This window comes from Jaculus jaculus, chromosome 3, assembly GCF_020740685.1.
Source record: "Jaculus jaculus isolate mJacJac1 chromosome 3, mJacJac1.mat.Y.cur, whole genome shotgun sequence".
In the NCBI taxonomy this organism is placed as follows: Eukaryota; Metazoa; Chordata; class Mammalia; order Rodentia; family Dipodidae; genus Jaculus; species Jaculus jaculus.
Window position 1 is genome coordinate 183837205 of NC_059104.1, and position 15029 is coordinate 183852233.

At 46.6% G+C, this 15029-nt stretch overlaps 1 protein-coding gene across 2 annotated transcripts in view; it reads right to left on the reverse strand.

The window, feature by feature from the left end:
- Positions 1–5332, reverse strand: part of Pik3c2a (phosphatidylinositol-4-phosphate 3-kinase catalytic subunit type 2 alpha) — a 127832-nt gene extending 122500 nt beyond the window's left edge. For both annotated transcript variants that reach the window (XM_045144953.1, XM_045144954.1), the window contains exon 1: positions 5191–5332. The gene's annotated coding sequence lies outside the window, so the exon portion shown is untranslated. The remainder of the gene's footprint in view (positions 1–5190) is intronic.
- Between the last annotated feature and the right edge of the window lie 9697 nt (positions 5333–15029).

Sequence of the window (15029 nt, forward strand, 5' to 3'; positions counted from 1 at the left end):
CAAGCTAACCACTGAGAAATCTCTCTGTTGCGGTATTATTTTTAAAAGGGGAAATAAATAAAATATGTTTTAAAAAGGGGAGGCTGGAAGGATGGCTTAGCAGTTAAGGCGTTTGTCTGCAAAGCCAAAGAACCCAGGTTCAATTCCCCAGGACCCACATAAGCAAGATGTACAAGAGGATGAATGTGTCTGGAGTTCATCTGCAGTGGCTGGAGCCCTGGCGCACCCATTCTCTCTCCCTCTCTTTATCCCTCTTTCTCTCTTAAATAAATAAATAAATAAATAAATAAATAAATAAATAAATTATTAAAAAGAGGAAGTGGGGCTGGAGAGATGGCTTAGCTATTAAGGCACTTGCCTGCAAAGCCCAAGGACCCAGGTTCAACTCCCCAGGACCCATATAAGCCCGATGCACAAGGGGATGCGCACATCTGGAGTTCCTCTGCTGTGGCTACAGGCCCTGGCACGCCTATTCTCTCTACCTATTACTGTATCTCTCTGTCAAATTAATAAATAAAAATAAGTTAATTTTTTTAAAAAGGGGAGGTGCTGGAGAGATGGCTTAGCAGTTAAGGTACTTGTCTGCAAAGCCTAAGAACCCAGGTTCAATTCCTCAGTACCCACTAAGCCAGAAACACGAGGTGGCACATGCACCTGAAGTTCGTTTGTAGTGGCTGCTGGCCCTGGCACACCCATTCTTCCTCTCTCTCAAATAATTTTTTTTTAAGTTTATTTACTTTTCAGAAGTACTGTGTACACATGGCTTGGAGGTAATTTTATACAATATATATTTTTTTAATTATTTATTTATTTATTTGAGAGCGACAGACACAGAGAGAAAGACAGATAGAGGGAGAAAGAGAGAATGGGCGCGCCAGGGCTTCCAGACTCTGCAAACGAACTCCAGATGCATGCGCCCCCTTGTGCATCTGGCTAACGTGGGACCTGGGGAACCGAGCCTCGAACCGGGGTCCTTAGGCTTCGCAGGCAAGCGCTTAACCACTAACCCATCTCTCCAGCCCTCAAATAATTTTTTTTTTAAAAGCAGCAACAACCAAGCCTATTCACTGCAGCCTTAGCATTTGAAAGGTAGAGACAGGAGGATGAGGAGTTCAAGAGCATCCTCAGCCACGTAGTAAGTTCAAGGCCAGCCTGGGCTACAGAAGACCCTGTCTCCAAAAGTATACTTTCTTTGTGCATTAATGACCCCACAATGATCATCCTTAATTCCACTGATGGCTCTCAGTAGAATGGGGCTGAGGAAAGTGGACATAAACAGGTAACTAATGGGAACATAGCCCATTTGCAATATGTTCACTATTAAAATTCCCAGTAAAAATTATTTCTGTGCCAGGCATGGTGGCTCATGCCTTTAATCCTAGCACTTGGCAGGCAGAGGTAGGAGGATCACCCTAAGTTCAAGACCACCCTGAGACTACATAGTTAGTTACAGGTCAGCCTAGGCTAGAGTGAGACCCTATCTTGAAAAAAACAAAAACAAAAAATGTTCCCCCAAAACAATATAGGCTTTTGGTTGCCCACCAGAACTAAACCTACTACTGAAGACACAACATAGCTCCCCTGCTGACTAGCTAATCACAATACTGGAAAATGCTTATCTTATGCAGGTTGCCATGGAAGAAGAGTTATCAATAGTCTTAACCATCAGTGGACCCTCAGTACACAAATGGCCAGCCAGGCAAGATGTACCCACTGGTAAATAGTGTCTTGTCTATTACGGGGGTAACCACCTGCTCTCTGGGTGTGAGTTTCCAGTCACAGCAAGGAATTCAGACTTGGTACTGAAAACCTACTAGTGGTATCTCCTATAAACACTAGAGCTTGCTTGTTTATCTCATTGCTTGGGAGTAACTGAAGAGGGCCCATCCTGGAACCTAATCACTCATTTCGTTATGCCCTTATTTACAGAACAAATCCTTCTTGGAAGCCTCAGTTTAAGCATCTTTCTCATCAGATTCACTCATTTCTTCTTCTCACAGGACAGGTGATCACATCCTTTTTAGCATTTTGAATCTACCAGTACCTTCTAATTACAGTTTTAGCTTGTTAAGTCTGTCCTTCCAGGTGAACTAAAAATAAATATACATATTTTTTGAAACAAGCCCTGTTTTTTTAAATTTATTTATTTATTTGAGAGCGATAGAGGGAGACAGAGAGAGAGAATGGGTGTGACATGGCCTTCAGCCACTGCAAACGAATTCCAGACGCGTGCACCCCTTGTGCATCTGGCTAACGTGGGTCCTGGGAATCGAGCCTCGAACCGGGGTCGTCAGGCTTCACAAGCAAGTGCTTAACCACTAAGCCATCTCTCCCAAAAATGTTTGACACAGGGTCTCACCATGTAGACCAGCGCAGGGGGGGAAGGGGGTGGACTGCAGGTAGTAGGCCACCTAGCATCACAAGGTATTTTTCACAAGTGCTTTGCACCTCTTCTCATCTGAAGGGCTGGTTTGATGCTCTGATAAGAACACAGAGCTCTTAGGAAATCCCAACATTGCCTTTAGGTATAAATTCAATTATTAAATGTGCCTACTTACTACATTCAAAACAATGTGCTAGATTAACATGCATGGAGTGACCTCAAATGAAAATCTTAGAACTCTAAATGGGAGAAGAAACAAAGAATGATAACCTTAAAACACAACTAACCATAAAGGCATAGTGGGTTCCTGCTGAGATTGGAGGCATACACGACCATGCCCAGCAACAGAGATTTCCATGAGAAAAAGCGGGCTTTTTGAATCATTTGTAGACTTCGTAACTACTTGTAAAAATCACTTTTTAAAAAATTAATTGGAGCCGAGCGTAGTGGTGCACACCTTTAATCCCAGCACCTGGGAGGCAGAGGTAGGAGGATCGCCGTGAGTTCGAGGCCACCCTGAGACTCCATAGTGAATTCCAGGTCAGCCTGGGCTAGAGTGAGACCCTACCTCAAAAAAAAAAAAAAATAGTTGGGGCTGAAGAGATGGCTTAGTGGTTAAGGAATTGCACTTGCCTGCAAACCCAAAGGACCCAGGTTCAATTTCCTAGTACCCACATGGGCCAGATGTACATGGTGGCACATGTGCCTGGAGTTAGTTTGCAGTGGCTGGAGGCCCTGGCATGCCCATTCTCTTTAAAGGCCTCTTCCTTTCTGCCCCCATTCTAAATAATAAATCCATCAATAAAATATTTTTAAAAGTTTATTTGCAAGCAGGGGGAAGGGGAGAGAATGTGAGTGCGAGGGCCTCTAGCCACTGCTAACAAACTCCACACACATGCCACTCTGGGCATCCTGTTTTATGTGGGTACTAGGCAAGTGCTTTAATGGCTGAGCCATCTTTCCAGTCTAAAAATCACATTTGAACTAAGTCTGAATTAAATATCTGTAGGACTGGAGAGATGGCTCAGCGGTTAAAAGCACTTTCTTGCAAAGCCTGAGAGACCAGGGTTCAAATCCCCAGTACTCATTAAAAGCCAAATTTAAGTGGATTTAAGACGTACAAAGCGATGCATGTATCTTAAGTTCCTTTGCAGCAGCAAGAGGCAAGAATGACACCCATTCTCTCTCCCTGCATGCTAATAAATAAACATTAAAAAAATAAATTTAAAAATATCTACTTTAAGCTGGAGAGATGGCTTAGCGGTTAAGTGCTTGCCTTTGAAGTCTAAGAACTCCGGTTTGAGGCTCTATTCCCCAGGACCCACGTAAGCAGATGCACAAGGTGGTGCACTCGTCTGGACTTCGTTTGCAGTCGCTGGAAGCCCTGGCGCGCCCATTCTCTCTCTGTCTCTGTCTCTGTCTCTGCCTGTTGATCTCAAATAAATAAAATAAAATAAATCTTTTAAAAAATCTATTTTCAGCCAGGCGTGGTGGTGCACGCCTTTAATCCCAGCACTCGGGAGGCAGAGGTAGGAGGATCACCGTGAGTTCGAGGCCACCCTGAGACTCCATAATGAATTCCAGGTCAGCCTGGGCTAGAGTAAAACCTTACCTCGAAAAACCAAAAAAAAAAAAAACTATTTTCAATCAGTCACAACAATGCTTTTCAGAACTCAATGTTAAACATCTTCAAAATTCTAAGACCCTCAACTTCAGTGTAACGGGTAAGCCTGAATAACAGCACCAATTCCACACACAGCAGGGCAGCTCCAGAAGTTTTGTGTGGAGGTTGAACATCAGTGAACGGGAGTGGGGTTCAAAGTCTTCCCAGGAATCAGGTTCCTGACATCTGTGAGCCTACCTCCGTTTCACCACTTCTCTAAGCTCTCCCCCACTTTTTTCCTTCTATTATTCTTATGATCTTGGATGTTCGAAAATATTGAGCGATTTTCCCAACAATTTTTCTGCCTGACACGCTCCCAGAAAGATTTCAGGTTGCCTCTTTAATAAGTAATCTTGTTCAAAGAGCAAAGCCTCCTTCCTTTCACTTGATTCAAACATCCACTGGGTAAAACAAAAATATAACTATAACCTCAAATTCTATCCGGAAATACTGGAAAAGAACTTCCACGATTTTTATCTCCAGGCTTTCCTCCTCAAGGAGTTTCTCCTTCCTCATTTCCCGCCTCAACCCCTGCTCCCTTCCCGGAGGGGGAAAAAAAAATTCCACAGCTGGAGAACTGCGTATCTAAAGCCAATTTACAAAGGAAAATAAGTACGTTAGTTGTCCCCCTCCGCCCCAATTATTTCTTGTTCCCCGATCACTCCGGAAAAGTTAAGACAAATACTTGTAGTCTAAAGTCCTTCCAGAAAGAGGATGCACTAATACTACTGCTTTTCCCAAAACAAGTGGCGTCTCGACTAAAATAACAACAACAATGATAAAGACACTGGGTTGAAGGTCCCAGGAGAATTAGAAAGAACCAAGCACCGAGGCTGCACAGACGGATGTGCGCCAGGAGGGGCAAGGGGCCTCGCAGCTCAAGCCCCGCCGGCCAGGGAGCGGCCACGGCGGCCGCCCCTCCCCCTCGGGACAGGAACGCGACAAAAGGAGCCCGGCGGGCGCGGGGGGGGGCGCGGGGCGGCGGCGGCGCCCGGGTGGAGGCTGGGCCCGCGGGGAGGCTCGGCCGGCTTCGGGCGGCGCCGAGGCTCGGCCGGCGAAGGGACGAGAGAGGCGGGCACGGGCAGCCGGGCGGGGGGGGACGGCGGCCGGGGACCCTCCCCCGCGGATCCCCGCGTCGGCTCACCTCACGCCGCCGAAGCCTCGCTCTTCACCGCAACCCGAGCCGTCGCACCGGCCACGGCCCGAGCCATTTCCCTTCCCGTGCCCATACGCACACACTCAGCCGCTCACTCACACACTCGGCAGGCTCGGCCGGCCGCGGTCACTTTTCGGCCGACTCCGCGGCCAGCCCAGCGCGCGCGTCACTTCCGGCAGCACAAGCCCCGCCTCCCGCGGCTCACGCGTGCTGCGGATTGGCTGCTGCGGAAGGCCTACCTGAGCTGGTGGGCGGGGCCGAGGCACGTCGCGTGAGGCCGGAGCTGCGGGGGCGGCGGGGGCGGCGGGGGCGGCGGGGGCGGCGGGGGCGGCGGGGGCGGCGGGGGCGGCGGGGGCGGCGGGGGCGGCGGGGGGCGAGGGGGCTCCGCCTCCGGGCGGCCTCGGGAAGTGTCTGGACCCGCTGGGCGGCCCGGCGCTCAGGGCCGGCGTCGGACGCCGGGACCACGCGCCTGGCGTTCCAAGTGCCCTGTTGTGTCCCGGGCCTTCTCCATGGACTCTGCACCGGGCGGCCTGCGGCTGCCTGACGCGTGCTGTCGGCCCCGGCGCCGCCGCGCCGAGATTCGCTGGGCTTGCAAGACTGCGAAGGGGCCGCAGCCGAGCCGGCGGCGTGCGCGCCCAGGCCTCGGCGGCGGAGCGGGCGCTGCGGGGTGTGCCGTCGAGAGCCCGGTCACGTGGCCCTGCAAAGTGCCCGGTGAGGCGTGGAGAAGCGCCTTCCAGGTGTCCGCGCCTCGCGTAACGCCCGCCGCAGCCGGAGGGAAGGCGGCCCGCGGCGCCCCGCCAGACGCTCCTCCCGCGCTCCGAGCCCGCGCGGCCTCGCATCTGCGTGCCTCTCTCGTGAGCACCAGGCGACACTGCCTGTGAAGCGTTTAGCCCTGCACCGCCCGGTGATAGTTGCGTGACCCTGGGAGGCAGATCCGAAAATTTCTTCCGCCTTGCAGATCGCGAAGACTGAGCCCAAACTATGACGACGCGCATTAGCTGGGTTTCACATTCAGCCCTGTTGTGTTTTCCAACGGGCTGTGAAACAGCCCCTTCCAGAAACTCGTGCCATGTGGTAGACTGGCTTAGGCTGCCCTCAACCCCTCCTTGCAGTGGAAGGATACGAGGTGGCAAATAAGCTGGCAGCGTCTGCGTGAGATAGAGGACTCTTTTTATCTTTATTGACTTTTGTGGGAGGGGGAAGGAAGAAGGAAATGTGCAGTGGATGGAGCCCTCCAGTCATTTAATTTTAATAAACGTGCCTGAAACTCTGGAGAGTGGATGGAGTTTTCTGCTCTGCGGAGAGGAACAGAATGTGGCATACTGCCGGGCATGGTGAGACACGCCTTTAATTCCAGCACTAGGGAGGCAAAGGTAGGAGTATCGCTCCAGTTCGAGGCCACCCTGAGACGACATAGTGAGTTCCAGGTCAGCCTGGGCTAGAGTGAGACCCTACCTTGGAAAAAAAAGAAAAAAGTAGCCGGACGCGGTGGCGCAAACCTTTAATCCCAGCTCTAGGGAGGCAGAGGTAGGAGTGCCCTGAGTTCAAGGCCACCCTGAGACTACATACTTGAAAAACAAACAAAAAGATGACATGCTTCTATACTTACAAGGCCAAAGGCAGGAGGATTAAGTCCAGAAGTTCAGGACTGCCCTCAAAAAAAAAAAATTATATGAGACATATAGAAGCTACTTAGAGCAAGCATTAGCAACCAGCCATCTCCCTGCTCTTAGCCTCCCACCAACCCCACTCCCCACCCCATCTGTACACAGGCACTTCCCAGGCAAGCTTTACACACCCTGGAAGAATGTCCCTTAGGAATCTGTTTCGTTCCCCAGCATTGTTCTGCTTTATCTTCTGATCAAAGGAGGAATTTCTAGACTTGGCAGCTTTTTCACAAGATTAAAATGGGTGAGGAAGATGAATTATCTTGGGGCTGGTTTCCTAGTTTCTGCTTAAGTACAGAGTGTGCCTTCAGGAAAGAAAAAGCACTTGGGAGAACACTGAGTCTTCAGGAAAAATTAGCTGAAGTTTTCGTATCTTTGAATTCCCCCCCCCCCCCCCCCCCCCCGTGAGGACTCTTTCCTCTGTATTCCAGTAGCAGAGGACCCTCTGGTCTTTGAGACAAACCTTGTTGCAGTTCTAACTTGATATTTTATTATGGCCCCTACTGGGTAGCTCTCATCACCTAGGAGGTGCCAGTAAAGTGAAAAAGGGCGTTCGCAAATTGCCAGGTGTGCAGAAGCTGGGAGGCAGGCCTGCCTCACCCTTATCTGTCTGGCCTCTGAGAATGTTACACAATGGCAGCCCAAACTTGTGGGAGAAAGTGGTCCTGCCCTCTTTTGAAACTAGTTAAAACACAGCTGGTGGCCACTTCTGTTTTCTTCTCCCACTAGCTTCAGTTTCAAGACTTCAAGGTAGAGAAGAGGATTGAGGAAGAAGCCTTACATTTTTAAGTGTTCTAACTTTAACTTCCTACAGAGAATGTCACAGAACTACAAAAACCTCCAAGATGGGCTTAGTGGGTAATGAACTTGCTGGTAAAGCCAGAGAACCCAGGCTCAATTCCTTCATACCCACATAAAGCCAGGTGCACAAAGTGGCACATGCGTCTAGCGTTCATTTACAGTGGCTGGAGGCCCTAGTGTGCCCATTCTCTCTCTCTCTCTCAAAAAAAAAAAAAAAGGCAGGCTTGGTGGCACACGCTTTAATCCCAGCACTTGGGAGGCTGAGGTGGGAGGATTGCCGTGAGTTTGAGGCCACCCTGAGGCTACATAGCTCCAGGTCAGCCTGAGCCAGAGTGAGACACTACCTTGAAAAAACAAAAACAAACTCCAAGCTTCTTCCTGAAACAAATGAGAACTGGGTAGCCAGCCTTTTTCTTTTACCTGAGGTAAAAGTGGTGGCACATGCCTTTAATCCCAGCATTCAGGAGGCAGAGATAGGAGGATACTTACTGAGCACTTCCTAAGACCAGGCCAGTGCTTTCTATAAGTGTTATCTTACTGAATCTCTCCAACACCCTGAGTTAAAAAGTGTCATTATTATATCCACATCTGATAGTTAAATTTGAGGACCTGAGAGCAAGTTACATAAGAGCGGAAGTCCAAGCATAAATCTTACAGCAGTCTAGCCCCTGACCTTACGATGCCCCAAAAATTAGCAAAGGAGATTTTAACAGTTGCAAAAGGATTTTAATGTGGGGTGTGCTGGTGCACGCCTTTAATCCCAGCACTCGGGAGGCAGAGGTAGGAGGATGGCCATGATGCAAAGCCACCCTGAGACTCTATAGTGAGCTTGAGGTCAGCCTGAGCTAAAATGAAACCCTACCTCGGGGAAAAAAAAAAAAAATCAAGAGGACTGTAATTGCTGGTGATAGTGGGGCACACCTGTTATCCCAGCACTCAGGAGGCAAGGGCAGGATTGCTTCAAGTCCAAGTCCAGCCATAGCAAGACTCTACTTCAAACAAGCAAAGAAACAGATAAATCAAAGACCGAAGATGTATGGCTACTCTTTTCTTCCTTAGTGTTGTACCTCCATTGCTATGTACTACACTATGTAAAGGTTGTATCTTGCCTGTGGAGATCCATGTCTACAATCTCAGTACACCCAGGGTCAACCCTGGGCTACACAGAGAGACCCTGTCTCAAAACAAAGTGGTGGGCTGGAGAGATGGCTTAGCGGTTAAGCGCTTGCCTGCGAAGCCTAGGGACCCCGGTTCGAGGCTCGGTTCCCCAGGTCCCACGTTAGCCAGATGCACAAGGGGGCGCATGCGTCTGGAGTTCGTTTGCAGAGGCTGGAAGCCCTGGCGCGTCCATTCTCTCTCTCTCCCTCTATCAGTCTTTCTCTCTGTGTCTGTCGCTCTCAAATAAATAAATAAGTAAAAATTTAAAAAAAAAAAAAACAAACAAAGTGGTGCATGCATCTGGAGTTCACTTGCAGTGGTTGGAGGCCCTAGTGAGCCAATACACACACACACACTACAGGCCATTGCTGAGGCTTTTGGTTCCCCTCCGGAACTAGATGGTAAGACCCTTAATGCTAAAATCTTCACCTGCTTGGGCTGCATATAGGTCACTGAAAAATCAAGCTGCAACTGAGCTAAAATCCACCTCTGTGTAGACCAGTTGACTGAAAGCTGGGCTGCATACAGCCCTATGGGGGAGAGAAGTCATCTGCAGTGATAAACACAGTGGACATTGTAAGCCTTAAGATTGGCCACATAGGCCAAATATGCTAATGGATGCAATAGTGGCATGTCTGTCATGGGGGAAGCCAACCACCCTCTAAGTGGACTGGAGGCCCACTCCACAGGAGGCAATACATGCCTGGTACTGAAGACCTATAACTTGAGAAGTCATGAGCCATAGGGGTATAACACCTGCTGGAGTCTGGCTAAATGCATATATAATGCTCACCAGACTTCCAGGTAAGCACTTCTCTTAATGTTCATACTCATATACTAATGCCACTCTCACTTTTGGTTAGAGAAGCTTCTCTTTTCAGATGGCAGTGACCTTGGGATGAATCAGAAGGCACCATGGTGCTAAGAAGCAGTGACAGAGGAGTGCTCAGCACTGAAACATCTCTATCACACCTTCCAAAACTCAGGGTCCATTGTGGAAGAGGTGGTGTGAAGAATGTAAGAGCCAAAGGAAGGATAGGACTCCTTACAATGCACTCTTCAGATACAAAATGGCCTGGATATCCATGACCTCGTAGTGCCTGGCACTACCTACACAAGACGCTCATAATAGGAGGAAAAGATGATGACATCAAAATAAAAAGACTGATTGAAAGGGGAAGAGTATATAATGGAGAGTGGAGTTGTGAAGGGAAGTGAGGGGGAAGAAAATTATGGTTTATTGTCTATAATTATGGAAGTTGTCAATAAAATAACTGGAAAAAAATGTAAGAGCCAAAGTAAGGGTAGGACTGCTTACAATGCACTCTTCCAGACACAAAATGGCCTTGATATCCATGACCTCACAGTGCCTGGCACTAGCTACACAAAGCCATCATAATATGAGGAAAAGATGATGACTTCAAAATAAAAGAGAATGATTGAGAGGGGTTGGGAATATGATAGAGGGTAGACTTGTGAAGGAGAAAGTGAGAAAGGGGAGAGAATTATGGAAGTTGTCAAAAAAAAAAAAGTTTAAAAATGGAAGAAAAGAAATGCAGGTGACACACGCCTTCAATCCCAGCACTCTGGAGGCAGAGTTAGGAGGATCACTATGAGTTCAAAGTAAGCCTGGGCTAGAGTAAGACCCTAACTTGGAGGAAAAAGAAATAAGAAGAATTTAATCTCTGCCTGTCAAATAACATTGACACCAAAGATTAAGTGACATTTGGGATACTAAATGTGTAAATTTTGAAAAGATACGGAATTTGCAGAAGGAATAAGAAATGTTTGCTTTTAGAAGGGATGGCTTAGTGATTAAGGCATTTCCCTACAAGCCAAAGGACCCAGGCTTGATTCCCCAGGACCCACATTAGCCAGATGCACAAGGGGGCACATGCATCTGGAGTTTGTTTTCAGTGGCTGGAGGCCCTGGTGCGCCCATTCTCTCTCCCTCTCTCTCTTTCTCTGTCAAATGAATAAAAATATAATATTTTTAAAAAATGTTTGCTTTTAATTGATTCAAAAAGGAGTGAGCTGGGCATGGTGGCGTGCAACTTTAATCCCAGCACATGGGAAGCAGAAGTAGGAGGATTTTGAGTTTGAGGCCAGCCTGAGACTACAGAGTGAATTCCAGGTCAGCCTGGGCTAAAGTGAGACCCTACCTTGAAAAAAAAAAAAAAAAAAAAATATATATATATATATATATATATATATATATATATATACACATACATACATACATACATACATTATGTATGTATGTATGTATGTATGTATGTATATGTATATATATATATGTACAAAGATTTTTTTGTGTGTGTTCTCACCAAGTCTGGGCCTGCTACCTATGTAATTTCTTTAAATGCAGGGTAACCACGAGTGTAACTCTCTTCATTACTTATTTCTCCCCTGAATTCCCTCATTTCTGCTTTGATATTTTCCCTCTTCACGTCCCTCTGTGGTAAGCATACAGCAGACACTGCATGTTCCCCCTCAGTCTCCCTGCACAAGCTCCTAGGTGCTACAGTTCATGCGCCAGCAGCTTGGCTCTAATTTTGCGTTAAAGGCCTCAGCTTCTCTTAAATCCATGTGTTTGCAGCTCCACCCCAGTTTTTCCCCCAAAACCTCAATTTCCCTTAAATAAGCTCCCAAATTAATCATTTTCCCCTCAATAAACTTAATTCATAATTTATATTTCTTGAGTCCATCTTTATTAGTTATTAAATGTAGAAGAGAACCCAAAATGTGGGGTTCATAAATCCTGGGGGACCCCTCCTGAACCCCCAAATCCTGCATCACCACCTTGTTAACTCCCCCCCACACACTTTCCCTTCTTATGTAAGTTTAAAATGCAGAAAAGTTTATGGTATGGGAAAGAAGTAAATATTCAGTCATTTTGATGGCTTTGTAACTTCAAGAACATAAAATAGTCCTTGTGCAGCTTTTTATCAATGTATACAAATGAAAACATATGGGCTGGAGAAATGGCTCAGTGGTTAAAGGCACTTATTTGCAAAGCCTGAGTTTGATTCCCCAGTGCTCATGTAAAGTCAGATGCACAAAGTGGTGCATATGTCTAGAGTTCTTTTGCAGTGGCTGGAGGCCCTGGTGCACCCATTTTTACTCTCTATTTCTCTCTCTGTCTCTCTCTCTCTGTCTCTCTCTCTCTCTCTCTCTCTCTCGATCTCTGCAAAGCCTAATGACCTGAGTTTGATTCCCCAATACCCATGTAAAGCTAGATGCACAAGGTGGCGCATGTGTATGGAGTTCATTTGCTGCTAGAAGCCCTGGTCCACCTATTCTCTCTCTGCCTGGTGTGGTGGCATACATCTTTATTCACAGCGCTTGGGAGACAGAGGTAGGAGGATAATTGTAAATTCAAGGCCATCCTGAGACTACATAGCAAATTCCAGGTCAGCCAGGATTAGAGTTTTTTGTTTTTTCAAAACCTACCTCAAAAAACAAAAAACTGCTTGCAAAGCCTGCCAACCTGGGTTCAATTCCCTCAGTACCCACATCAAGCCAGATGCAAAAAGTGGTAAGTGGTGTACTGGCATCCATTTGCAGTGAAAAGAGTCTCTAGGGCCCAGACATACATGTACAAATAATTTTTAAAACTATAATACATATTATATACATGTATTTTATATAAATGTATTTTATATCATATTTATATATGTATTTTATATTTTCATATCATATATTTTATATATCCATGTATTTTATATTTTATATATTGTTTGTTTCTTTGTCTGTTTTTTGCAGTAGGGTATTGCTCTAGCCCAGGCTGACCTGGAATTCACTATGTAGTCTCAGGCTGGCCTTGAACTCACAGCAGTCCTCCTACCTCTTCCTCCCAAATGCTGGAATTAATTTTGTTTCTTTTTTTCTTTATTAGAAACAGACAGAGGGAGGGAGGCAGAGAGAGAATGGTTGTGTTAGGGCCTCTAGCCACTGCAAACGAACTCCAGAAGCATGCGCCACCATGTGCATCTGGCTTATGTGGAACCTGGAGAATTGAACCTGGTGTCCTTAGGCATCACAGGCAAGTGCCTTTAACTGCTAAGCCATCTCTTCAGCCATAAAAAATATATTTTAAAAGAATGAAGTATAGTGCTGGGGAGATGGCTCAATAGATAAAGCTCTTGCCACACAGCTCTGAGTACCTGAGTTCAGATTCCAGACCCCATGTAACCTCACATGAAGTGGAAGGAAGGGACCAAAGCAGAAGTTGTCCTCTGGGCTGGAGAGATGGCTCAGTGGTTAAGGCACTTGCCCAAAAGTTGTCCTAGGACACATGTGACCTAGCATACACACATCTGCATTCACACAGGAACACATGCCCCACACGATAAATAAATAAGACATTTTTTGAAAGAATGAAGTACAAATAGACAGCTTAGTAATTTAGGCATGAAGTATATTTAGACTATGATGGATAAATTTTCTCTGCAAGAGAATGATCAACAGAAAGAAAGAAGATAAAAATACAAGTTTATTTGGAAATGATATAAATAGTTCAGGAAGTAGATGGATTTCTGCAGCCTGAGAGAGTCTGGTGAGGGCTGGGATTCCAAAATAATGTCTCATGCTGCAAACTCTTTATAAAGTTGCAGTGGGGTGTTTATCAGTCCTCCAAGGACTTGTGTCCAGGGTTCTCTAGCACAGATCCACTCTTAGTTTCAGCTGAGTTCAATAATTATTTACTGAGCTCAGCTAGGGGCTGGCCTGAGTAGAAGCAAATGAAGACAGACACCATCTTGACCTTGACCTTGACCTTGAAAAGCCTGCAGTCCTGTCAACACGAAAACAATAGAAAAACACACCAGGAAACAGGCGCCGAGGCTCATGCCTTTAATCGCAGCACTCAGGAGGCAGAGGTAAGAAGCTCCTGTGAGTTCAAGACCAGCCTGAGACTACAAAGTGCAGTGAGATACTACCTCAAAAAAAAAGAGCTAGACGTGGTGGCACACGCCTTTAATCCCAGCACTCAGGAGGCAGCGGTAGAAGGATTGCCGAGTTCGAGGCCATCCTGAGAATACACAGTGAATCCCAGGTCAGCCTGAGCTAGAGTAAGACCCTGCCTCAAAAAACAAAAACAAGAAAGAAAGAAAGAAAACACCAGGTGCACAAACAGAAAATGTCAGTACACTGGTAAAATGGATGGTAGAATTATGTTTCAGGCTGGGCATGATAGTGCACGCCTTTAATCCCAGCACACGGGAGGCTGACGTAGGAAGAGCGCCATGAATTTTAAGCCACCCTGAGACTACATAGGAATTTTAGGTCAGTCTGGGCTAGAGCAAGACCCTGCCTCAAAAGAACAAAAAATAAATAAATAAATAAATAAATCAAAGTAGAGGGCTGGAGAGATGGCTTAGCAGTTAAGCGCTTGCCTGTGAAGCCTAAGGACCCTGGTTCAAGGCTTGATTCCCCAGGACCCACGTTAGCAAGATGCACAAGGGGGCGCACACATCTGGAGTTCGTTTGCAGTGGCTGGAGGCCCTGGCGTGCCCATTCTTTCTATTTCTGCCTCTTTCTCTCTGTCGCTCTAAAATAAATAAAATAACAACAAAAAATTAAAAAAAGTCAAAGTAGAAAGGGGATGAGCTCACCAGGCATGGTGGCACCTGCCTTTAATCCCAGCATTCCCAGGAGAAGCAGAGGTAGGAGGATTGCTGTTAGTTCAATGCCAGCCTGGGACTACAGAGTGTGTTCCAAGTCAGCCTGGGCTACAGCAAGACTCTACCTCAAATATATATATTTAGGAAGTAATAAGAGCTTAGCTCAGAGGTAGAGCACTTGCCTTGTAAACATGAGGCCCTACGTTCAATCTTCAGCACTGAAAGAAAATAAAAAGCTAGTATGTGTACACTGTGGCTTTAAGAGGAATAATTAGCCTACTCTCTTTTCTTTTCCCTCACTCTGACCCCGAATTAGCATAAAGAAATGGTGAGGGTTGAGGATTTAGCTCAGCAGAAAAGTGCTTGCCTAGCAGGTATAAGATCCTAGGTTTGAAATAGTGAATTCCAGGTCAGCCTGGGCTAGAGTGAGACCCACCCCCCCCCACAAAAAAAATAAATAAAAATAAAAGAACCACTGGCAATGGTGGCACACGCCTTAAATCCCAGAATTTAGGAGACAGAGGTAGGAGGATCTTTGTAATTTCATGAATTCAAGGCCATACATAGTGAATTCCAG